Raw genomic sequence first — 24,536 nt, 5'->3', positions numbered from 1 at the left:
CAAATTAAGACCCCACTCATTATCTGCAAGATAAAGCAGAAAAAGAAAGCTGATGACAGTCACAAAAATCTTAAGGCATAGGAGTAAAGAAAGTAGAGGAACGAAGTAAAAAAACTAAGGAGGAGAGCAAAGGATGAATACAAAAGAAATTGGCAGATAAAATCTTCGGGGTCCCTTTGATTTTATCATTAGGCATGATAATTAAGGAAAGGGTGGGGGCTATCAGAGACCTACATTGTAACTTCACTGATGCTGAACAAGGGCAGGGTTCTGGATGAGCACTTTGTCTGTTATCACTAAGGAGATGGATGATGCAAACATTCCAGTTAATGAGTGTGAAATAATGTGTACAATAAGCATAGTGAGAAAGAAAGTACTGGAAGGACTGTTATCATTGACTGGATGGATTGTATCCAGGCTGTTAAAGGAAGCCAGTGAATGTTCTGATGATCACTCTCCAATCTTCAGTAGATATGGGTGAGGTTCTAGAGGAGTGGAGATCTGTAAACATTCCATCTTTAATTTAAAACGGTGTGAGCGATAAGACAAATAATTGAAGGCTGGTCTGTCTGACTTTGGTGAACAAATTATTAGAATCAATTCTGAGTGACGGTATAAACGGTCTTTTAGAAAGAAACAGATTAATCATAGATAGTCACCATGGGTTTGTAGAGGAAGGTCATGTCTTAGGAATTTAATCAAATTTTTTAACCAAGTAACCGGGAGGATTGATAAGGATAGTGTAGTAGCTATTGTCTACCTGGATTTTAGTAAGGCATCCAACAAGGTTCCATGTGACAGACTGTTCAAAAAAAGTGAAAATTTATGGAATTCAAGGGAAGGTAGTGAGTTGGATCCAAAATTGGCTCAGTGTCAGGAACCAATGGGTAATGGTTGATGCATGTATTTTGGAATGGAAAACGGTTTCCAGTGGCGTTCGACAGGGCTTAATGTTGAGTCTCTAGCTGTTGTATACGTTAATGATTTTGGATCTAAATGTGGAAAACTTGATTCAGAAATTTGCAGATGAACAAAAATTGACTTTGCAGTTGATAATAGAAAGGATAGCTGTTGTTGCCGGAATTATATCAATGGTTTAACTGAGTGGGCAGAGAAGTGGCAGGTGGAATTCAATCCCGAGAAGTGTGAGGTGAGGTAATACATTTGGGAAAGGCAAACAAGGCAAGGGAATATTCAATAAAAGGAGGATATTGGGAGAGACGGAGGAAATGAGAGATCTTGGACTGCATGTCCACAGATCCTGAGAGGTGGCAGGATAGATGGATAAGGTAGCGAATAACATTTGGAATGCTTTCCTTTATTAGACAGGACATTGAATACAAAGTAGGGATATGATAATGGAATGATATAAAGCGTTGTTTAGACTAAAACTAGAATGTTGTGTACTTTTTTTTCACTTTTTCCTTTATATTTGTTTACTCTTTTTATGCAACATTATATTTGCAAGTCAACGTTTTTCCTCAGGACAACACATTCCTCATTATTTTATTGCCTTTCCTTCTTGCAGCAGTAGAAATAAAGTGAGGTATTCATCTATGTTATTGCTTAATATTGGCAAATTATTAATTTATTTAGTGAATGCAAAGTTCCAAAGCCAAGCAGTTTCTTCTGGTCCTGCTGTATTGTGTGTGGAGAAATCTGCATGGAGTCTGTGGATTGGACACTCTTCTATCATGTGGTGCCTAGTTTCCTGTCTCCCACAGGCATATAAGGGGGCTAACGCCCCTTCTGTGGAGGTTGTCCAAGCAAGGCCCATACCCGGTCCTGAACCTGTTAAAAGTGATCACTCTTTCCTTAGAACGTTGAAACCATGCAGCTATTGGGTTGGATTTGAGACCCCAGATACTTGTTCTTGTGTCCAGTGATTCCCATTAATTTGTCCAGGTGGAATTTGCTCTAAAGTGCTGTGTGTCAGGGTTTTCACAAATTGGTCTTGATGGGAGTCGTACTTTGGGTGGGCTGAATAAATCAGCATGAACTTGTAGGTGAGAGGCATTGCAAACTTTTTAGCACTATTGGTTATTGCAAGTCGGTAGAAGGGGGAGGAGTGACCTTGCCAGGACAAGGAGCGAAGGGAGTGGAGTTAAGCGGAGTGTTCAAGTAATAATACTCATGGTAGCATTCATTGTGGTGTCAACTCTGTATTAACATGTGTTTTTCCATGCATGCAGTGATTTCAACCAAACAGGAGTGCAATATTCTGCTACTATGTGTGTGGGTGCAAGATTTGAGGTTCAGAGGGTGATGGTAGCAGTACCCAACATTGAACTGACTAGTTTAGCAATCAAGTTGTTTCTGGATTTGATCTGCTAATGGCAGTCCACAGAGAGAAAGAAGGTGTGAATGGCCAAATGGCAGAGAAGCTGAAATTGGAGGATAAACTGTGACAGATGAAGATGTAGGGGGGGAGGGGGGAGATGGGTGGGTGAGAGGTAAAATGGGGGGAAAGGAGAAGCAAAAGGGGAGAAAAGGCAAGGAAAGAGTGGCGGGGGACAAAAATGAAGAAAGATAACAAAGAAATAAAAAGTAGAGTTTAAAAATTAAATAAGATGAAAATAAAGGGGTCAAGGTGGGGTAGAACTAATCATCTAAGGTTGTTGAATTCGATATGGAGACCAGAAGGCTATAATGTGCCTGGCTGTAAGATGAGATGCTTTACATTGAGCCTCACTGGAACATTGCAGCAGGCCAAGGACAGATATGTGGGCATGGGAGCAGGATTGTCTGTTAAAATGGCAAGCAACCGGAAGGTCAGGGTCCTGATTGAGCACAGACCGAAGGTGCTCGGCAAAGTGATCACCCAGTCCAATTTTGCTCTCTCCGATGCAGAGGAGACCACTTTGGGAGCAGCGAATGCAATAAACCAAATTGCAAAAGGTGCAAGTGAAACCCTGCTTAACTTGGAATGAGTATTTTGGACATTGGATGGTAAGCATGGAAGAGGTAAAGGGACAGGTCTTATACCTTATGGGATTGCATGGAAAGGTGCCATGAGTGACAGGAGAGGTGTTGGCTATAGTGGAGGAGTGGACTAGGTTATCCTGGAGGGAAGAGTCTCTGCAGAATGCTGACAGAGGGAGTGAAGGGAAGATGTGTTGGTGGTGACATCACACTGGAATTGGCAAAAATGATGGAGGATTATGCTTTGCATCTGGAGGCTGGTGGGATGAAACGTGAAAACAAGAAGAACTCTATCCTTGTTCTGGGAGGGAGGTGAGGGTCATGGCAAAGGAGATGGACCACACACTGTTCAGGGCCCTGTCAACAACTGTAGGTAGGAAACCACGTTTGAGGAAGAAGGGTCACATCTTAGAAGCACCACTTTGGAAAGTGGCATCATCAGAACAAATGCGACAGAGTGAAGGAGCTAAGAGAAAGATTCATTTGGACATTGAGCTCTTTATTGGTTTTTGCATGGTGAAGATGGATGAAGCTGGATATTGCTTTTGCAGTGCTTGGCTTGAGTCACCATGTGTTGCAATATTGTCCACGTTTTGACAAGTCCAAGATGACGAAATTGCGAGGCAGATGTCATGAGCATATATAAATTTCCAGCAGGTCAGGAAGTAGATTTTGGAAGAACGTTTGTGTACAATTTGAACAGGATTGGAGCCAATAATGAGCCTTAGGGAAGTCCATTGGTTTGTGTTTTCCCTGTACTTTTGAATTCTGAACCTTCAGTTGTTCAACAGTGTTCTGATGCTTATAGCCATTTGGGGAGGAAGAACTGTGAAAGCTTCAAGAGGCGGCTAGTGTGCCAAATGGTGTCGTAGGCAGCTGTGAGGTTGAGGAACAAAGCAGCTATCTTCAAATTTTTCTAAAAACCATTTTTAATTATTAATAGTCCATTCATATTCGCCATTGACCAAAATGCCTGCATACATCAGCCCTATTGGTCATAGCTGTCTCTGATTCCTCACATTCCTAATTAGTTGGCAACATTCACAATGAAACTTAATTCTGTGTTCCAAGGCATTGATCCAAGTAAATATACTGCAGCACAACGCACAGATCTTGAGGCTCATTTCATGCTCCATTGCTTGTATCACTAAGGCTTTGATTTAAAAAATAGTCACAATTCCAATGATAGTTATCTTTTACTGCTGCCTTACTTAAATGGGTGGGGAAAAAACTGCAGTAATGAATATGTGGGAAGTTACCAATAAAGGCAAGGTTCACTTAACATGCCTTAGATTGTGGATGACAGGCATGGATAATGCATATTTATGAACTGAGCAACCGTACTGCACTTGTGACCATTTGTTTGACTTATGTGGTCACCCTTCTCTGTGAAACAATAAATTCCATCTAAGAGTAAACACAACCATCACTGAGGAAATGATGAGGGTAAGATGAGCCACACAGAGATTTAATGGTAGCAGAAAGAATATTGAAGGAGCTGGAGGTTTCAGAAAGGCACAAATCATGAATTGTTGGCTCAATTTTTTAAAAAAATTTTCTCGGACATTGTACTTGAATTTCTTTTGAATTAGATCATGCAGTGAGGCTCAAAGGTCAAGTGGTTAGTGTTTTTATTATAGTGTGTGATTTAATCAGTTCTTGAGAAACCAATTACATGCTTGGCTAGACCTTGGAGTGTGCATATGTAACTTCCCCTGTAAGACGTTGCAAAATGAACACTTTTTGTGGTTGAAATGCTTTGATTTGTTTTTCTGTCCCTTCCAGTATGAGGGAAGAAAAAAATGCTGCGTAAGTATGCACATTCAGCTGTGGATTACAGTTGGCCCAGCATGGTTTTATTAAAACAAAGATATTTAACAGCTATACAACCTTACTGTCTGCTTTAAGAACATTTGTGCCTATGATGCCAGTGATAATGGTAAAAAGTAATGATTATAAAAATGATTATTTTCTTGTTATCCTAATGATGCATCTTGAAACAACTAAATGTTTTTAGTCAACTGATGGATGGGTCTGTGCATTATTCCCATTAATTGTACCATGATCACGTGGACTGAATACAAGTGCCCTCCAGCACACCACTTGACCAGCAACAGTGAACAATTATGTTGCGCATTTGCCTCTGAGTCAAAAGGTTGTGGATTCAAGCCTTGAACTTGAAGCTCACAATCAAAAAGCTGACATTCCAAAGCAGTACTCAGGGAACATTACACAGTCGGAGATGTCTTTTTTTGGCTGAGTTGTTAAACCAAGCTGCTAAACATCCTCTCAGGTGGACCTAAAAGATGTATTAGCTCTATTTTGAACAAGATCAGAGGAGCATCTCCAGTGTAGCCAATATTTACCCTACAACCAACATCAAAAGAACATATCATCTATTAGTTATCAAACTGTTGTGTGTGGGAACATGGTGTGTGCAAATTGACTGCCATGATTTCTATATGTGGCTGCACTTCCAAACTACTTCAGTGGTTGTAAAGCATTTTGGGATGTCTTCTGGTCAGGAAAGGTACTGCAAAAATACAAACCTTCCCTTTTAACAGATTGGAGTCAGAGCATAAATAATTGCTAACTTATATTTAGCAATATAATTGGAGCATTATGAACAGTGTTGTTCAATGGCATGTACAGATTCACAATAATACCTGAATGAATGGTTTTAGCAGTTCTGTGATGGGAATAATGGGTAGGAGGGATTAACAGGGGACCGGTCATGTTGATTAGCTAAGGCCTATGGTTAAGGATAACTTGGTGGGTATCAGGAGAAATTGTAGGAGGGAAGAAAAGTAGAATTGAAAGATCTTTGAAAGTGGTAAGTAGGAATTTAGAAGTTATTTCAATTTACTTGTCATATCATAACTGAGCCCTAATTATTGGTTAGGGAAAACAGTTGCAAGTTGAGAATACTTGTTAGTGCCATGAGCTTGGAAATGGAAATTGAAAACCCATTTGGCTATAATATCACCTTAGAAAATAGCCATGGAAATTCGCAGTATCATTTCCATCCACTTGGAGGAGCATTTGAGTACAGTTGGAAGAGCAGTCTCCCCTGTTGCGTTTTCCTCATGATGTGGATGTGCCGGCGTTGGACTGGGGTAAACACAGTAAAAAGTCCGACAACACCAGGTTTAAGTCCAACCGATTTATACACCTGACGAAGGGGCTAACCCGAAAGCTAGTGAGTGTACTATCAAATAAATTGGTTGGACTTAAACCTGGTGTTGTCAGACTTTTTACTGCGTTTTCCTCACTCAGACATTTCTGGCAAACATACCTTCACTGCAAATTATCTAAATCAAGACGAGCATCTAATTTAAATTGGTGCAGTTAGAGTCCATTGTTAGCCCATCCATTTCTTCCTCCCATCTCCTTGAGCTGTTCCTCCTGGTGGAAAGTTGGATAGAGACATGATCTATAGTGTGACACTCATGTAATGCCTTTGAACAGACAAGAGGTGTGGCTACAGTAAAGGGAGTTGGCCATGGTTCAGCTTCTTTGAAATGTTGTTTGACAGCCTTGTTACTTGAATGTCTCAAAGCTCAGAGTTAAACTTCAAAGCATTGGTATAAGACCTCAGTTCTTTACTACAGCAGTCTGCTCACAAAGAACCTAGGAATATGGGAAGATTATCTGTAAGTGTCTTTGTTCGAGAAACATCGTCAGTGATTTTTGACCCTGTGCTGTCATTTGGCAAAAGTCCAACTGAATGTTTGCACTTAATAGGATTCAAAAGTAATCAAGCTAACAGATCACTAAACTCAGTAATAACCTTGGCAATCGTGGAATAAATTCGAAATATGTTTGGTAAAATCTGCGACTCTCAATCACTATCAGCTTTGTCAGTGTCAAGGATTCTTTATACCTGACAAGTTTACGAAACACAGGTGTGGAAGCTTTTTATGTTGATTCCTACGCACAAGTTGTATTCAAGCTAAACAAGACAAAGGAAGCTATATAGGTCGTAAAAGGGAAGAGTGTAATGATGCAATATGTGAAGTATTATCATTTCTAATCACTGCTACTCAGTATCAATGCAAAGTGCCAGAGAATCTGGAGATTTTATTCCTCCTAAAGAGATTATGACTGCATTGAGGAGTTTTATGAGATTTTTATTCAGGCTTGGACGCGTAAGAATGAGAGAGGCTCATTGTACTTGTTGCCAACAAAGTAACTACTCAGCTGTGTGGTTACTGGTTCTCTAAACAAGTCTAGACACAGATCTGATGTTCTTTAATTGTAACTGCAACAACAAAAATGCAAGTTAACACCATGTCTAAGTTTGTTGCGTGTGAAATGTTAGGACTAGTAACATGTGAAATAGTAGGTTCTATATATAGATAAATGAACCAGACCCCTCGTGTTTCAGACCTGGAGATCTGAGGTAAGTTTTTTTTTATTTCTAATGTCTAACTTTCAATTTTTCGGCGCATATTTGTGATACTTTTCCTGTTGACTGCTCCTGTCTCAGTTATGTCTGAAGAGAAGTGGGTATCTCACTGAACTGCAGTACCAGTGGGTTTTTTTGAGCCATTACCAGTGTCAATAGAAGTCTATGAATGGTAAGTGCAATTGTAATAAAAGTAAATATTTCCAACTGTTTTCACTGTATGTCTCTGTGTTCTGATTAACTTGATTTCATACCTGATTTTATCATCTTTTTATTGATGCTTGTTTACAGTGATTAAGCTTGCTATTTACAAAGTTCAGGAGCTCTGTTTCAGCATGGCTTATTACAATTAGTGGTTAGCAGTTGTACAGCTGCCTGCCTATCTGACTGTGGAAAGACAGACAAAAAAACTCCAGAAACTGTCAAGATTTGCATATGTGAAGAAGTGGGATTAGATATTAATTGTTTTATATGACAGATACTAAAAGCCAATTTTGAGGCTGCTAAACTAGTTTCTGATATAATTGAGGTGAATAACTCCTTCACCTCATCGTGTGTGTTCTTGCCATGCCGCTACTCTAAAACGTCTTAAAAATGCACATCCAATTTTAGGTTTTATTTGTTAATATGATTATGGGGAATGAGGTGAGAAACAAAATTTCACCAAGAACTAAAGAAAACATGGCATGCTCTTGCTGTTTGATCCTGAACTGTTGTTTTCTGATGTGGGTTCCATGCTTAATGGTATCGATTCCAAAACTGTGTTTTGTGAGGTACCTTGTTTAGAGGTGCCCTGTTTAGATTTGCTATTATTAATCAGGAGGCTAATATTTTGCTGTGTTGCTTCAGCTGCAGGTGATGCAGAATAATAACTGGCTAGACAGCTTATTGTACTTTTTGAGATAAAGGCAACTTACTGGGATTGACTTCAGTAGTTCTTGGTCAGATCTTCTGGACTCAAAAGGGAGGCAGTGACATAACAGTATTGTCACCGGACGAGTAATAGACTCAGGTTCGAATCAAACCACATTAGGTAGTGAAATTTGTGTTCAATTTTTTAAAAAAGCCGGAATCAAAATCTAATGACGACCACAAAGCCATTGCCAATTTCTGTAAAAACCTATTCGCTTCACTGATGTCTTTTAGGGAAGGAAATATAAGAACATAAGAAATAGGAGCAGGAGTAGGCCATCCAGCCCTTCAAGCCTGCCCCGCCATTCAATAAGATCATGGCTGATCTGTCGTGTCTCAGTTCCACATTCCCGCCCTCTCCCCATAACCCTTAATCCCCTCGCTTATCAAAAACCCGTCAACCCGCGTCTTAAAAATATTTAGCGAGGCAGCCTCCACCACCTCAACGGGCAGAGAATTTCAGAGATTCACCACCCTTTGAGTGAAGAAGTTCCTCCTCAACTCCGTTCTAAACCACCCCCCCTTTATCTTGAGGCTGTGCCCCCTAGTCCTACCGTCCTTTCTGAGCGGGAAGAGCCTCTCCACCTCTATCCTATCCATCCCATTCATCATTTTATACGTCTCAATGAGATCTCCCCTCATTCTTCTAAACTCTAACGAGTACAAGCCTAGTTTATTCAGCCTCTCCTCATAGCTCAACCCCCTCAACTCCGGTATCAGCCTAGTAAACTTCCTCTGCACTCCCTCCAAGGCCAAAATATCCTTGCGTAAGTACGGTGACCAAAACTGCACGCAGTACTCCAGCTGCGGCCTCACCAATGCCCTATACAGCCGCAGCAAGACCTCTCTACTTTTATATTCAATCCCCCTCGCTATGAAGGCCAGCATCCCATTAGCCTTCCTGACCACCTGCTGCACCTGCAGGCTGGGTTTTTGCAACTCATGCACAAGGACCCTGAGGTCCCTCTGCACCGTCGCCTGCTGCAGTTTTTCGCCCCGTAAGTAATAGTCCTTCCTACCATTATTCCTACCAAAGTGGACCACCTCGCACTTCTGCCATCCTTAACAGGTCTGGCCGCCATGTGATTCCAGACCCACAACAATGTGGTTAACTCTTAAATACCCTCTGAAATTGAGATGCTCAGTACAGAGGGCAATTATGGATGGCAGCAAATGCTGGCCTTGCTAGCAATGCCTACATCCCATGAAAGAATAAAAAAACTAACATAAACTGCAGGAATGCCAGACTACAATGTAATTGTATCTTCAAGAGACCTGACCAAAATATGTTAACACTCAGAGCTGTAGGGAGTAAAAACTGGGAAGGAATGGGGCAGGAGAGGAAAGCAAAAAAAGGAGATAAAGTTATAAAGGTACAAAAATAAATACTAAAGCAAAAAATTAAGATCAAGCTGAAGATTAGGAATTAAGAAATAAATGGAAGTTCCTTTCATAAAGGAATGCAGAATAAAGTAGTATTAACTGCTGTTATACAAAATCCATGGACTGGTTCTCCTTGTCTGTGTTAACATTCATTGAACTCCAAAAGCAAATGACTGTTTAGAGCACTTGACAATGTATCAGAGCAATGTAAATAAATGGAAATAGGTTCAGTGCTGCAGATCTCTTTGCCAACCTTTAATGTTCCTTCTCTGTCCTTTTCCTGACCTGAGTCGAGCAATCCCACCATCTTCGAACGTTCTGGACCTGAACAAGGTGCCAAACCTTAGGTAGTGAGGTGGTGAAAGATGAAACACGAGAACATTTTCTTAATTCTCCTACAGGTTTTTATTTACAGAGACACAAATTGCACACTGTACAACTTTCCCAAAACACTCTTTCAGAGTATCTCCCATGGGCAAATCCCCAAATAATACCCAAGCATACGTGATACTCAATGGCTGTACAATTAAAATACTAGATGTGGTCATCACGTCCTATATGCAGCATCATGGGAGATTTATCAGTTTTTCTGAAAAAGCAAGCACAATGGAAATATATAGAATTTAACAGCTGAAACAAAAATTAAAAGCACAACCCTAAAAATATTTCCTCCCTGAATTTCTCATCTCTGCCTACAAAGGAACAATACCTTGAACAATTTTCTCAAGTATTTACCATCGTAAATATGTACATGTACCATATGTATATGTACCATGAAAGTATGCACATCATGAGGAAGCAGAGGTGAAATGACCATGAAAGTATGCACATCATGAGGAAGCAGAGGTGAAATGTTCATAAAAGTAAGTCAATTAAGTTTAATTGACTTAGTTTATGAACATTTCACCTCTGCTTCCTTATGACTTGTGCATACTTCCGTAAAGTGGCTGTGCATCTCACTGTTATTCCTATTACGCTGTGCACCTCACCGTTATTCCTATTACAAAATCTGGGTAAATATAAAGAACTTCATAAATACAAGTTTGTTGTTCTTTTCCATTTTAAGTTAAAGGCATTTAGGAGTGACACGGTTGCATAGTGGTTAGCACTGCTGCCTCACAGCACCAGGGAACAGGTTCAATTCTGGCTTTAGGTGACTGTCTGGAGTTTGTACGTTCTCCCCATATCTGTGTTGGTTTTCTCCAGGTGCTCCAGTTTCCTCCCGCACTCCAAAGATGCGCAGGTCATAAAGTGGTTAAAAAAAACTAAGTTTTCCTGTGAGCTTTGGGATGCTGATGACGGGGCCAAATGGATATCCTGAGTCCGCTCCAACCCAGTCTTCCTGGAGGTAGCTTCCTAATTGGTGCCTCTACTATTGCTGCCCTAATAGGAATGGTAAGTAGGTTCCCAGTTCCATCAGCCCACTCTAAGAGCCCATGGCTCTAAGCTGCCCCTCAAGGAGAGGTGGGAGCTGCTGAGGCAGGTTGGAGATTGTAAGGACACCTCAACACAGAGGGAAAGGTGTGTGGGCTCTTAGAATAGAGAGAAAACCTCTTTTGATGAATCATTGTGCTCCAGTGAGTCCCTGGCCTTTGCACAGTTTACTAACAGCAAAATGCCAGCGACACAAAATCACCTCTTATTGTGATTTTAATCATCTCACTTGGCTTCCTCCCTCCGTGGAAGGGGCAGCTGATCCTTCTCCCTGCCCACCCAGGGAAGGTTTCCCGGTTGCTTGCTTCCTTTGGTGATGAAGTCATCTCCAATGTGGTCCTTCCAATTGTCCTGGCCCCCTGCCTCCAAGCCCATCACTCTGGGTTTGGGAAAATTCAGCCAAGCTTTTGATCAGAAATTCACCTGTACTGTTGATTCTGTTCTTCATAGCCTCATTTTGTAAATGTATAGCAGCATTTTCACAAGCATTATAAATATTTTAACCCTAAAGCCTCTGATTAAACGGCATTTGCTTATATCAGTCAACCTACTGTTGTGTTGCCGTCTCTCAGATTCAGGCGTGAAGGTATCTATTTGAAAGGCATCTGATTCATACGCATTACTCACCAGGATGTGTGGGCTGCTCGTCAAATGTTGATTGCAAATTGCTGTTAATGTCAAAGCTGCCAGCATTGTATAACAAAATAACTGGGGGTGATGTAGACGCCTTTGTCAGTAATTAATACTGTTGTATATTTTATGCTGGAATGGAAGTAGCAAAATGATAAAGTGGAAGAAAACTGAACATTTTAGTTAGTTAGGGTCCCTTCATTTCAGGATAACATTTAATGGGCCATTGAATAGTTTTGTCGTTTATCCAAAATTTATTTGCGAAAGTAGCAGCCTAACCTTGGGTTAGGCATCTATTCTCTGACTTTACAACTTAGTGCCCCCATCCCTGATTGATAGGCAGGAAAGCTGACTGTGTTCAAAGTTGAAAGGTCGCCTGGACTAGATAGCTTGCATCCCAGATTTCGAAGGGAATTGGGAGTGGAGATTTTAGAAGTGATTGTCACAATCTTCCAATTTTCCTAATCAGCTCCCCCGTTTGGGAACAGGATATCTTCTGGCAACAACTTGAGGTTTTCTCTGCTTAGCCTCACTTGTGCAATTGCCAGAAGTAGCTGTCTGATTTCATGCATAGAAACAGCCAGTGCTGTGCACCTCACTGTTATTCCTATTACAAAATCTGGGTATATATAAAGAACTTAATAAATACAAGTTTGGTTGTTCTTTTCCATTTTAAGTTAAAGGCATTTAGGAGTGACACAGTTGCATACTGATTAGCACTGCTGCCTCACAGCACCAGGGAGCCAAGTTCAGTTCCAGCTTTAGGTGACTGTCTGGAGTTTGCACATTCTCCCTGTATCTGCATTGATTTCCTCCAGGTGCTCCAGTTTCCTCCCACACTCCAAAGATATGCAGGTTTGGTGGATTGGACATAGTCAGTGTGCTGGTTTGTAAGGAATAGGGTGAGGGAATGGGCCTGAGTGGGATGCACTTTTGGTGAGTCAGTGCTGTCTTGATGGACCAAATGGCCTCCTTTTGCACTATAGGGATTCTATGTTTAAAGAAACAAAGATTTGGAAATCTGAACTTCATTATTGCATTCTTCATTCTTCATTATACAAATAGCTATTTTAGCGCATGAATTAAACTGTCTGTGAATAAGTTTGAATGTGGTATAACTTTTAAGATAATTATCAACAGCATGTATTTGTAATATTCTAAGTGAAAAATCCACTTTCATTTTAATGATGCTGATTTAAATACTTGGTCTAAAGGGACTAATTATAGATAAGTTCAAAACACACAACAGCAGAAATGAAGGATGACATCAGGTACATTTTCCTGAATCTGCTTATTTATATAGCTCAATGAGTCTAAAATTTTCTTCTTCTCCACCACCACACACCATTTGCCCTTTAAAAAAAACACTATCTGTATTAAATTACAAAAGATAAAGAATTGGGTATGTAAAAAACAGATCTTAGGTTCATGCAAGACACGACTGTTGCGCGCATTTAGCGGACCTCATTAGTCATATAAATGAAAAGGAATGGACTTGAAAGCAATCATGGCACTGTTGGCTTTGAAGAACATGGTCATTAGTTTCATTATTTTGATGTATGTTGAAGTCTGTGCCTGCCTGTTCTGGCTTTTGGTACATGCTGATGTTCATTAGCTTGTGGGTCTAAATGTTGCTGTCAACTTACTGCAAGCACAGCACGGAGGGGCTAGAATCTTGCATTTGAGATTTTTGCTGGATTAGTTTTTAGTCTTCCTTCTTGCTGTACACCACAAGCCTTTCAACAGATTGTGAGTTGACGTTGTGCATCTTTTTATAATAATGGTTTATTTATTTTTATGATGTTACTGTAGGAAATGGCCAGAAATGAATTTTGTGCAAAACTTTCCATGAATTTGGTATTGACAGTTTTGATAGCTTTTGTATGAAAAAAACCAGGTTAAAGTTCTTCCACATGATTGGGAACGAAGTATCCCAATGAAAATTCTTGCTGTGGCAGAAATTTGTGAATTGCTTTATAGAATTCTAGCTAGAATATTACATGCAGCAAGTAGGTTGGTGCTTTCCTGAAATGGACCGCACAGCTTCCTTTCTAAATTAAATGGAATGTACATTTCAAACCTAGAGCATGTAATTTAATTACGTTCTAATGTTTGTCAGATCAGTAGCATAATAAAGAATTTGATGAAGTCCTACATAACTGGCTGGTTAACAACATTAAGACTTGTGGAATAGTAGGGTGAGTGTCAGCTTGATTTTAAAAAACTGGTCCACAGACAGAAAAGAGCAAGTCATGATAAATGATTGCTCTTCAGACCGGAGGGTTGTAAACAGTGGTGTTCGTCAAGAGTGAGTACTGAGCCCAATGCTTTCTTTGATACAAATGAATTACATGCATACTGGAAAACAGGAAAATTTGGCAATTAAATCAAATTTGGAGGTCTGCCAAATGTTTAGGATGCGAACTATAGATTGCAGCCTGACATGACTAGGCTAGCAGAATGGGTGAATCAGTGGCAGATACAGTTTAGTGGAAAAAACTGTGAGGTGATGCATTTTGCCAGAGAGGCGATGGCTCCGTTTTAAAGAATGTGCAGGGACAAAGTGACTTGCAGTTTTATATGCATAGATCTTTGGAGGTGGTAGAACATATTGAGAGACTCGCTAACAAAGTATATGGGCTCTTGGGCTTCATAAGTAGAGGTATTGAGTATAAAAGCAGGGAGTTTATACAGAATATACAGAAAGCTCTGGTTATGCCATAGCAAGAATATTGCATACAGGATTTAGATGGTCACCACACTTTTGGAAGATTTGAGAGTCCTTGAGTGGGGAAATTTACCAGAATAGTTCGGGGAGTGAGGGAACTCAAATGATCAAGGAAAGTATTCTGAAAGCTGGTGATTCCAAATAAACCTGTCGGGCTTTAACCTGGTGTTGTGAGACTTCTTATATTAACGTACGGTACAAGGACTGGAGGACTCAGATTTAAGAACGGAATGCATCCTAGGGTTCTGAAAGAAATGGCAGAGTGATGGCAGATGTCTTAGTAATTATTTATCAAAATTCGCTGGACTCTGGGGAAGTGCCGGAAGATTGGAAAACGGCTAACGTTACGCCGCTGTTTAAAAAAGGTAGCAGACGAAAGGCAGGGAATTGTAGGCCTCTTAGCTTAACGTCCGTAGTTGGAAAAATGCTAGAATCCATCATCAAAGAACAAATAGCAAGACACCTAGAAAAGAACGGTTTGATCAAGCAGACGCAGCACGAGTTCATGAAGGGGAAGTCATGTTTAACGAATTTATTGGATTTCTATGAGGATGTGACTGGTGCGGTAGACAGAGGGGAACCAGTGGATGTGGTGTTTTTAGATTTCCAGAAGGCGTTTGATAAGGTGCCTCATAAAAGGTTGCTGCAGAAGGTTAGGGTGCACGGAGTTGGGGTTAAGGTGTTAGCGTGGATTGAGGATTGGTTATCTAACAGGAAGCAGAGAGTTGGAATCAATGGGTGGTTTTCTGGTTGGCAGTTGGTGACTAGTGGAGTGCCGCAGGGATCGGTGCTGGGGCCTCAACTGTTTTCCATTTACATAGACGATCTGGAGGAGGGGGCTGAGTGTAGGGTAACAAAATTTGCTGATGACACGAAGATGAGTAGAAAAGTGAATTGCGTGGAAGGTGTGGAAAGTCTGCAGAGAGATCTGGATAGGCTGAGTGAGTGGGCTAGGACTGGCAGATGGAGTATAACATTAGCAAATGTAAGGTTATCCACTTTGGTAGGAATAATAGTAGGAGGGATTATTATTTAAAGGGTGAAAAACTGCAGCATGCTACAGTGCAGAGGGACCTGGGGGTCCTTGTGCACGAATCGCAAAAACCCAGTCTGCAGGTGCAGCAGGTGATCAAGAAGGCGAATGGAATATTGGCCTTTATAGCGAGGGGGATAGAATATAAAAGCAGGGAGGTCTTGCTGCAACTGTACAGGGCATTGGTGAGGCCACAACTGGAATACTGTGTGCAGTTTTGGTCCCCGTATTTGCGGAAAGATATATTGGCCTTGGAGAGAGTACAGAGAAGGTTCACCAGGCTGATATCACAGATGAGGGGGTTAGCTTATGAAGAGAGATTGAATAGACTGGCTCTGTACTCATTAGAGTTTAGAAGGCTGAGGGGGGATCTTATAGAGACTTGCAAGATAATGAAGGGGTTCAATAGGGTAGAGGTAGAGAGATTCTTCCCACTTAGAAAGGATAGCAGAACTTGAGGGCACAGCCTCAAAATAAGTGGGGGGCAGTTTAGAACAGAGTTGAGGAGGAACTTCTTCACTCAAAGGGTGGTGAATCTCTGGAACTCTCTGCCCATTGAAGTGGTGGAGGCTACCTCGCTGAATATATTTAAGTCACGGTTAGATAGATTTCTGATAGACAAGGGAATTAAGGATTATGGGGAGAAAGCAGGAAAGTGGAACTGATTCACTTCAGATCAGTCGTGATCTTATTGAATGGTGGGGCAGGCTCGAAGGGCGAGATGGCCTACTTCTGCTCCTATTTCTTATGTTCTTAAGGCTTTGGGCAAAAGATACAAGAGGACGTAAGGAAGAACTTTTTTATGCAGCAAGTGGTAATCACTTGGAACTCTCTGCCTACAATGGTACAGAGGAACTGGGTGGCTCCAAATGTCTCAAATTTTTCCTGCCTCTGCCATGGTAAATGGAGACACCAAAAGCACAAATAAAACTTTGTGCTGTGAATGACATCTTGTATTGCTGAAGGAGGGAATGTGACTCAAAAATGACAGGTCTGTGTTGACAATAGATTCCTTTTATAAATAGTGACCTGCGTATTTGACACCAGTCTTTTTCTTTCATTGTTTTATTTCGCTATCATTGAATATGTACCAATAAGTACATAAAAGATCTAGAAATAACATTTGGCCCTCAGGCTATGGCCACACATGATGGTGCAATAAAATTTAGAATTTTATGACCCCAGAGACCAGCATTTAGAAGTTGGTAGCTGTTTTGTCAGAACAATGTTTCTTCAAGGCAAGACCTCAGATTTACAGCGAGTAATTGGGCTCAATTTTATTCCTTTTGGAAGGAGAGACTTCCACATTTCTACCACCCTTAAAAAATTGTTTCCTAACTTCTCTCTTGAATGACCTGGCTCTCATTTTAAGAATATGTCCCTTGCAGTAAATACGCCCAGCAACAGTGGCAGCAACATCCCTCTGAATTCCTTTCAAAATTTTTAACACTTTAAACAAATAATTCTTTATCTGTAGTCCAGAGAATATAAGTCTATTTTATTTTATTGCCCCTCATCATTTACTAGCTGGAGCTCTGGTAACATTCTGGAATATCTTTGCTACATTCCTTCCAAGGCCAATATTTCATTCTAAAGTGCGGTGTCCAGAACTGTACTTCAGATTTGGTTTAATCAAGGTTTTGCATAGTTGGACCAAAATGCTCTTCCCTTTATATTCTAGCCCTCTGGTTATTAAAGGTTAACATTTGATTTGCTTTCTTTGGGTTTTTTTGTACCTGCTTACTATATTTTACTGATTTGTATATGTTGACCTCTAAATCTCTTTGGACTTCCATTGTTCCTAGGCTTTCGCCATTTACTCATTATTAAATCTAGAGCAGCCTGTTCTAGATTTTTTTTTTGTTCCAGAGAACACCTTATTCTAGAAGACCATTTGGAACAGTGGTGGGCAATTTGAGGCCCATCAGAATTCTGAGTGCAGCCGTGAGGCATAGTCTTGACTGTCATCCACGTGCAGACTTGCCATAATTCTGTTGGTTTCCATCCATCTTGCTTTTTTCCTACTGGCATGACTGATGTGATACGTATGTGAAGTAAGATGTATACTAATTGCACACAACATTGACTGTGACAGCCATGCAAATCCTCTGTATCCAATCGAGTAATTTTTTTTGCCACTTGAAGTTGATGACAATTCTTTTAATATCTCAATTTTTTATAACTTGTTATGAACTGTTCAGTGTGTATTCAACTTATTCAATCTTATTCAAAGATAATAGTTAGTGAACATGCCTGATAAAAATCTTGCAGCTAATTGAGATGAGAGATCCGTGGATAGGTTTATGGATGGAAAGGGATTGGTTTAGGTTAGAGGGTCATTGCTTTTTAACTGGTCGGCGCAACATCGTGGGCCGAAGGGCCTGTTCTGCGCTGTTATGTTCTATGAAGGAAGATCATTTGTGCCCACTCACCAGTTTCCCATCACTGATTTAGAAGGCACTTGAGAAGTTCACTATCTTTCTGACTTGAGCTGGTCTGTCCTTCCCCATCTATATAAAACTTAAAGTCTCTCATGGAAACAGCTCTACTTGCTTTATTTCTTGTATCAGGAGGCATGCGGACTACTCCCACCATAGTTTTAAGTCTTCTCTGTTCCCTCAATTCTGTAAGAAGTCTCACAACACCGGGTTTAAGTTGTGAGACTTCTTACTGTGTTTACCCCAGTCCAACGCCAGCATCTCTACATCATCCTCAATTCTGACCTTAGAATCTCTATTGATTGGTTTCTCTTATCTGGATCCTCTCTTACTTATACTTTTTTAGTATCTTTGACCTTTAAGGCTGCCTCCATCCTATCTTTAAGCCCCTGACAACCTGGAATATTTAACTCCCAGTCATGACGGGCTTGCAGGCATGCACCAGTAATGGCCACGTCTTCTTACATGCTAGGCTTTATAGAGCCTCTAATTCACTGAAGATGGAATGAGGATCTTGGGTTTCTATTGCAGAAAATTTTAAATTGAAGAAATTAAGCAAATCTGATCCAAATTGCAACATGTGGGCCTCATGTGGCCTTGAGTTCCCTCATCTCCATCTCGAGGCAACTCAGAAATATTTAATCCTGTCTTTGATCTGTTTAAAATCTGTACATCCAGACATAGGAAAGCCTGTTCTCTATGTTGCTGCCTCTTTAATGGATAATCCCTGAATCAGAGCATTGTTGTACAATCATTGGGGCATTGCACGAGGTTTCCACATGAAGAAATGTTATCCAAAGTTATTTAGTTTACCCCACTTTCACAGGATTAACTTGACTTATTTCTCAGTTGTATTTCGCACAAATGGCTATGACTCTGCACCTTTGAAAGTGAAGTGCTTGTCCATTATCTGGTCATACCCAACAGTTTGATTAGGTGTTCAGAACATCCTCCAATTCTAACATTCATGTGCAAACACTTTACAGCATATGTCCCTCCATTCATTCCCCAGTTCTGCTTTCCTGTGGCTCATGATATTCTTTTTGATCTCTAAATTTGTGTCCATTGCTAACTACCTTGAATCCTATGATTCATCTCATCCTGGATCCAGCTGCCCCCTGTGCCCTTCTTCCCCAGGATACATGCAATCAGATTCAATATTATTGACTTGATCTTAAAAGTCAATTTTTGCATGTGTTTTTAGTTTAGTGAAATTACTATTTTTTGATACTCTTTTTGTTTGAGTATTGAACTGGCATACCATTCCTGAAAATTAAAGAGGAACTTATTCATTTTTTTGCCCGTAATTTTGCTTTAGTTTTGTTTTGCTCGTGAAGCTTCAGCTGAAAGCCAATTTTAGATCATTAATCTTGCATCTCTCACCTTAGCAGTCCCTACAACTTTAGATATTTATACTGCCATTGTCTGCTTAAACGTCACCTCAAAATTTGAAGTGTCAGCAAACTTTAATCTGTAAATTCTCTGGTGAGTAAGTAAAATTAATCAAACATGAATATTTTATCAAACCATAATTGGCAAAACAGTCTTTAAGCATTGCAACTCTGTGGAATTATTTCCACAATAGGAAAGCAATCATTCTGTTACGATAGCATGTTTGAGCCTTGTTGAAATTGGATCGTGGATCAAAACGTTTAATGCAACAATTTTGTGCCTGATTTGTGATTTGCAACAGTGATTTCTATTGAACAGTCTGTAGTAACCTGTTTCTTTAAGGTTCACCAGTTGCTTCGGTGTTAGCAAGAAGCACTGATTAAATTAACATTTTCTACTTTATTTTGAAGATGCATAATTTATTGCTGTTGTCTCTGTACTGAACATCTGTGAACCAATAGTGCTGACAAAGAGCCTCCACTCTGAGATCATAAGACGTGTAATTTCTGTGGAGTCGAGCCAGCTTCTCCATGACTCGTAGTTCACAGCCTTTCAGGGGACCCATGAACCAGAGTCTAGATTTGGGAATCTTTTGAAAGGTAACTTCAAAAGTTAATACCCATGGCAATTTGGGCCTTCCACCAACCTCCAATGGCTTCTCATATCCTCCTTGATAAATTGTCATTCCATGACCATAACCCTGTATAAACTATGTACTGAACCAATTACTCCTGGAGTAACAATGACATGTATGAAATGGCTTAGGAAAAAACACCCATTCAACATTTTGGGGAAAAAACTATTCCTGCTACCCTGGGGAAATGTCAATTAAACAAGCAATTAAAGTGTCAAAACAGAAACTTTAAGGACTTAACACCTCTTAAATGTCTACAAAAAAATTGACGCATTGACAAAAGAGATCACAGAAAAATAACGTTGACACCAAGCAACGTCATCTTTTCTCTGTACCTGTGTAAATTGACTCGCATCTTTCATCCAGGTCTGGATGCTCATTGGTTTTTAAGGCTGGAGCGGACAGCTTTTTGGTGTCTCCAGGAATTAAGTGATATAGGAAGCTAGAGGGAAAATGGAGTTGAAGTCCAAGATCAGCCATTGTTATATTGAATGCCAGAGCAGGCTTGATTGACTGTGGAATCTACTCTTTTATTGCTTGTGTCCTTGTGTACCATGCAGAGGCATTGATGGCCTGTTTTAGGAATGGGTTAACCATGTAATTAAGTCCTAATTTAAAGCCAATTATTCAGTAGAAGTCACTGACATATAAAGGGAGCACAAGTGGCACTGTGGGTAGGTGGAGAATTGTATGTGGAGTTATCAAAGAAATAAAGATATTTTACAAAAAACAGAACTCATGTCTCCTTTACTTGACAGCAACTAAGAGGCTCAAACAGACCTGACTGACTGAAGGAGGGAAATAGCAACCCTACAAATTCTCGTGGGAGTCTGAAGGAGGAATTTGGATGTACAAGGAAGGTCAATTTTGAAAGGCAGGGAAGATGAAGTGTTATATATGGTAGATCAGTGTTGAAGCCCTGAGTTTTTGAGGGTAATAGAGTGAAGGTCAAGGATGATGGATGGCTGGTTGAGGATTACATGAGCGTCGTTCCGCTGTGCCAGATGATAGGTTGAGTGTCAATGACAGCTGATGGGAGTGGATCAAGGGTGAAGGAGTGGATCAAAGGTCACCAAAAACAGTGCAAAGAGTGAAGTGAGTGTCAACATTTTTGGAGGGAACCATCATGCAGTTCACCACACTCCTTGCATAGGAATACCCAATTGCCATCCATCCTACCTTCAAGCAGAATTATCACACTTACAGCTTCAAAAACAACCTCACTACTACCAGTGGATTCCACCCACTGTGTGTAGTTCTTATTGTAATCAATAAGAAGAAAAGATGTATTTGCATTGATTGCAGTACACCGAGAGTTTACTCTGTCCCAGGGATTGGGAGGTGTGGTTGGCCTACAATGAAAGGTTGAGTAAATTGGGTCTATATTTTCTGGAGTTTAGAAAAATGAGAGATAATCTCATTGAAACATATTAGATTCTGAAGGGGCTTGATAAGGTAAGAAACTGGGAGGTTATTTCTGCTGGATGGGGCATCTAAAACATGGAGGCACAGTCTCAAGATAAGGGGTCGATCGTTTAGGACTCTGGGGAGAAACTTCTGTACTGAAAATGTTGTGAATCTTTGGAATTCTCTTGTCCAGAGGGTCGTGGATGCTCCACTGTTGAATATACCTGAGGCCAAGATAGACAGAATTTTGTTCTCTCAAGATTTTGCACAAAATCTATCTACATACAAATTAATTGAACGTTACAGATATTACAACAGCAATGGACAAGAGAAAGCAAACATTATGTAGCCTTAAGGGAAATCTGACTATTTACTACCATTGAAGCACAAGATATAGAAGGAAATTGAAGATGAAGAAGTTGGGAATCATCTTGCTTTTGAGTTTTGACATAGGGACCCCCTCCCTCCCTTGAAAAAAAGACAATACATAGCTGAGACAAGATTTTTTAGCATTTTGGTGATCAGATAGCAAAAGTTCACTTTCAGCTGTGCCTTCAATCCTTATTCCCTGACCCTGCCTTCAAATACCCAAATCATGCAGCAGGTCCTCCAGGTAAGAATGAGAGATCAGGGGAGCAGCCCTCCCAGACCATCTTCCCATTGCTGCAGCCTGAAAATTCCAAGTGCTAGTGCTACCCTTTCCTTCACTGACTGAAGTACAGTCCCATTGTTCTGACTGGAGTGAAGGCTGAAAAATTCCATCTAATGTCTCGGGTTGATCACCGACTGTTAGAGTGAAAATATATCGATCTGAAACGTTAACTGTGTTTCAATTTCCACAGATGCTCCCGGACCTACTGAATATTTCTAGCCTTTCCATTTCTCCAAAAAGCAGCCACTCGTATTCCATCCCACAATGAAACCTCCATGTCCATCAACCCTGTCCTGGTTAACCCACATTTTCTCTCTGTGCCCCAGTACATTACACTTCAGCTGTTTTCTTCCTCTGTAATCCCACCTGATTCCTCATATCTCCTCCTTTGGAATAATTTCATGAGTTTGAACTCTCAGCTTGGAGTCACAAACCTGAAGTCCTAATACATCCTCCTCATGAGCAATCAGCTGTGCTCGAAAAGTTAACTTGTAGAATGACCCAGTGTGGTTTCCAAATTGGTCATAATTGTTTGGAGCTAACATATTAATTTATTGCTGCCTTCATAAGAAAAAGTGGTTTAAGTTTACAAATGTTCCACTGTTGCTTGATGATTCATTAATCAGGTGTCATCCAGGCTGTTGCTGCATTGTTTTTGATGGCGTTTGGCTTGTTTATGGCAAGAATTTCATCAGATTTTAAACCAAGGCTGCTCACAGAAAGAACTGCGAGGAAACATCTTGCTTGAAGATTGTATTCACAGTGGAATCCAGCAGGAATCTGCATCTGTTATGCTTCCTAAATTGCACAAGTGACTAGTATATACATCTGATATTTAAAATGATTGATCTTTGTAATGGAACAACCTGACCACTTCTGGGGAACTGAACTATAACAATCAGTTGCCTTTGGTCTTCAAATACAAGTGGGCATTAGAATTATTAACTATATCTCTGTAACTTCCAATTCCAGACATGGCTTACACATTGTTAGAGTACATTAAGCGGATGGCTATAAACTCCCAAATGGCATGAAAATTGATTGAACATAAATGTTTACTAATTCCCGCCATTGTGTTTTACATGCTAAAGACTTTTAAGTATTGATTGGAGCATTTTGTCGTGGGATTGTCATAGAGATCGACAGCTACCACTTTGAAGTACTGACAAGTCTTCAGCAGTTTGGAAAACTTCAAAGTGGGAGAATTGATTAAGATCTCACCTTTGATTTCATACATGAGTTATGACAAACCATTGGAAGGACCAGGACCCATTTTCCCACGATATATACTCTGCAAATTCATAATATCTAAAATCACAATGCTGTTTTCCCTTTGTTACCAAACCCCAACCCCCACCTCCTTTCCTGAAGATATCACTAATAAAGTTGTAATCAACTGTGCTTTGTTCAAGTGGCCACTGTTGATTTCTAAGTCTTTGCAGTATTTGGGAGCTACGTCCTGGTTGATTTAAGACAGTTCTTTGCCACAAAAACTTGTTGAGCACTCAGGAGATTGATTAGCAAAGCACAGGGCATGTGAAAATATATTTGTGGCATTTTTGACTTGTAGCAAATTGCAAGTAAAGAATGTGAAACTCAAGTTTATTTCCTTGCATTTTGTGTTTGCAAGCAAAGCTAATTTGTCAAACTTCGCACTTGAAAAAAATAATGCCATCTTTGAAGCTTCAAAACGTTGTAAACTTTCTGTAGACATTCCATATCTTTGAAGTAAGCGTATGCCCTACTTCACAAGAAGTGTTTATTCAGCAGGAGTCGTCATGTCATTTCCTGACAAGGGAAAAGACAGGTGAGAATATTTGATGCCAAGGAACCATTTTAGGTGCTGCAGATATCCTTCAAGAGAACATGTTTTTTTTGCTCAATTTTTGCTTGTCGATACTACAAGATCCAGGAACTTCGTGAGATCTAATTGGATGATAGTATTTTAACAGAATATGACTTTTGATTAAGCATATATGGTATTGTCCCAACAAAACAAGCACTCCCTCATTCAGATGTAAGAAGACTTGTATGTGTTCTGTGACAAAATAGTTGTGCTGTTCAATACTATGGCAACTATCACACTACATTCTTGAAATGTTTATTTGGTTTTTAGCATAAGCATTGGATAAATACTTTGATAAGAGCACAATAATCAATATGCAGTTAATTTATCTGTTAAATATGCTGAGTGATTTTGATTTTAGATTATCATGTAATCTGTTGAAAAAAAAATGAGAAAATGCAACAAAAATCTGTCGAGAAAAATCTCATCTTGATCATAAAACTAACAAAGCATAGATGTATTTTTCTTTCACCACAAAGCTATAAATGGGATTTTCTTTTTGAGAGTGTATATGTATGCACAGGTTCTGGTCATTCCAGTTGCATTTGCATCTTTATTAGGAACAGTGTTAAAGAATCTCTGACACTCTCAATTAATGAAACAAACACAATTGTGTACATGTATAAATAATTGCACAGAAAATCTCCCACCAAAGTTGCATAATAATTGTGATATTCAATTACACAGTGTCAATTCAGTTGAGATTTGCCCATCAGA

At 40.0% G+C, this 24,536-nt stretch overlaps 1 protein-coding gene across 8 annotated transcripts in view; it reads left to right on the top strand.

The window, feature by feature from the left end:
* The window catches only part of asxl2 (ASXL transcriptional regulator 2), a 216,476-nt gene that overhangs the window by 102,315 nt on the left and 89,625 nt on the right, over positions 1 to 24,536 (top strand). Inside the window, exons 1-2 of one of the 8 annotated variants that reach the window (XM_080192281.1) lie at positions 6,482 to 6,575; positions 7,412 to 7,502. The exons of 4 other annotated variants lie outside the window; for them this stretch is intronic. The gene's annotated coding sequence lies outside the window, so the exon portion shown is untranslated. Of the gene's footprint in view, positions 1 to 6,481; positions 6,576 to 7,035; positions 7,325 to 7,411; positions 7,503 to 24,536 lie in introns of those variants that run through there. 3 more of the 8 variants (XM_080192280.1, XM_080192285.1, XM_080192283.1) reach the window with 3 other exon arrangements.

This window comes from Carcharhinus amblyrhynchos, chromosome 7 (assembly GCF_965287045.1).
Source record: "Carcharhinus amblyrhynchos chromosome 7, sCarAmb.v2.hapA, whole genome shotgun sequence".
Classification (NCBI taxonomy): Eukaryota; Metazoa; Chordata; class Chondrichthyes; order Carcharhiniformes; family Carcharhinidae; genus Carcharhinus; species Carcharhinus amblyrhynchos.
Note: the sequence above shows the minus strand (reverse complement) of the source record. Positions and strands in the feature narration are given on the sequence as shown.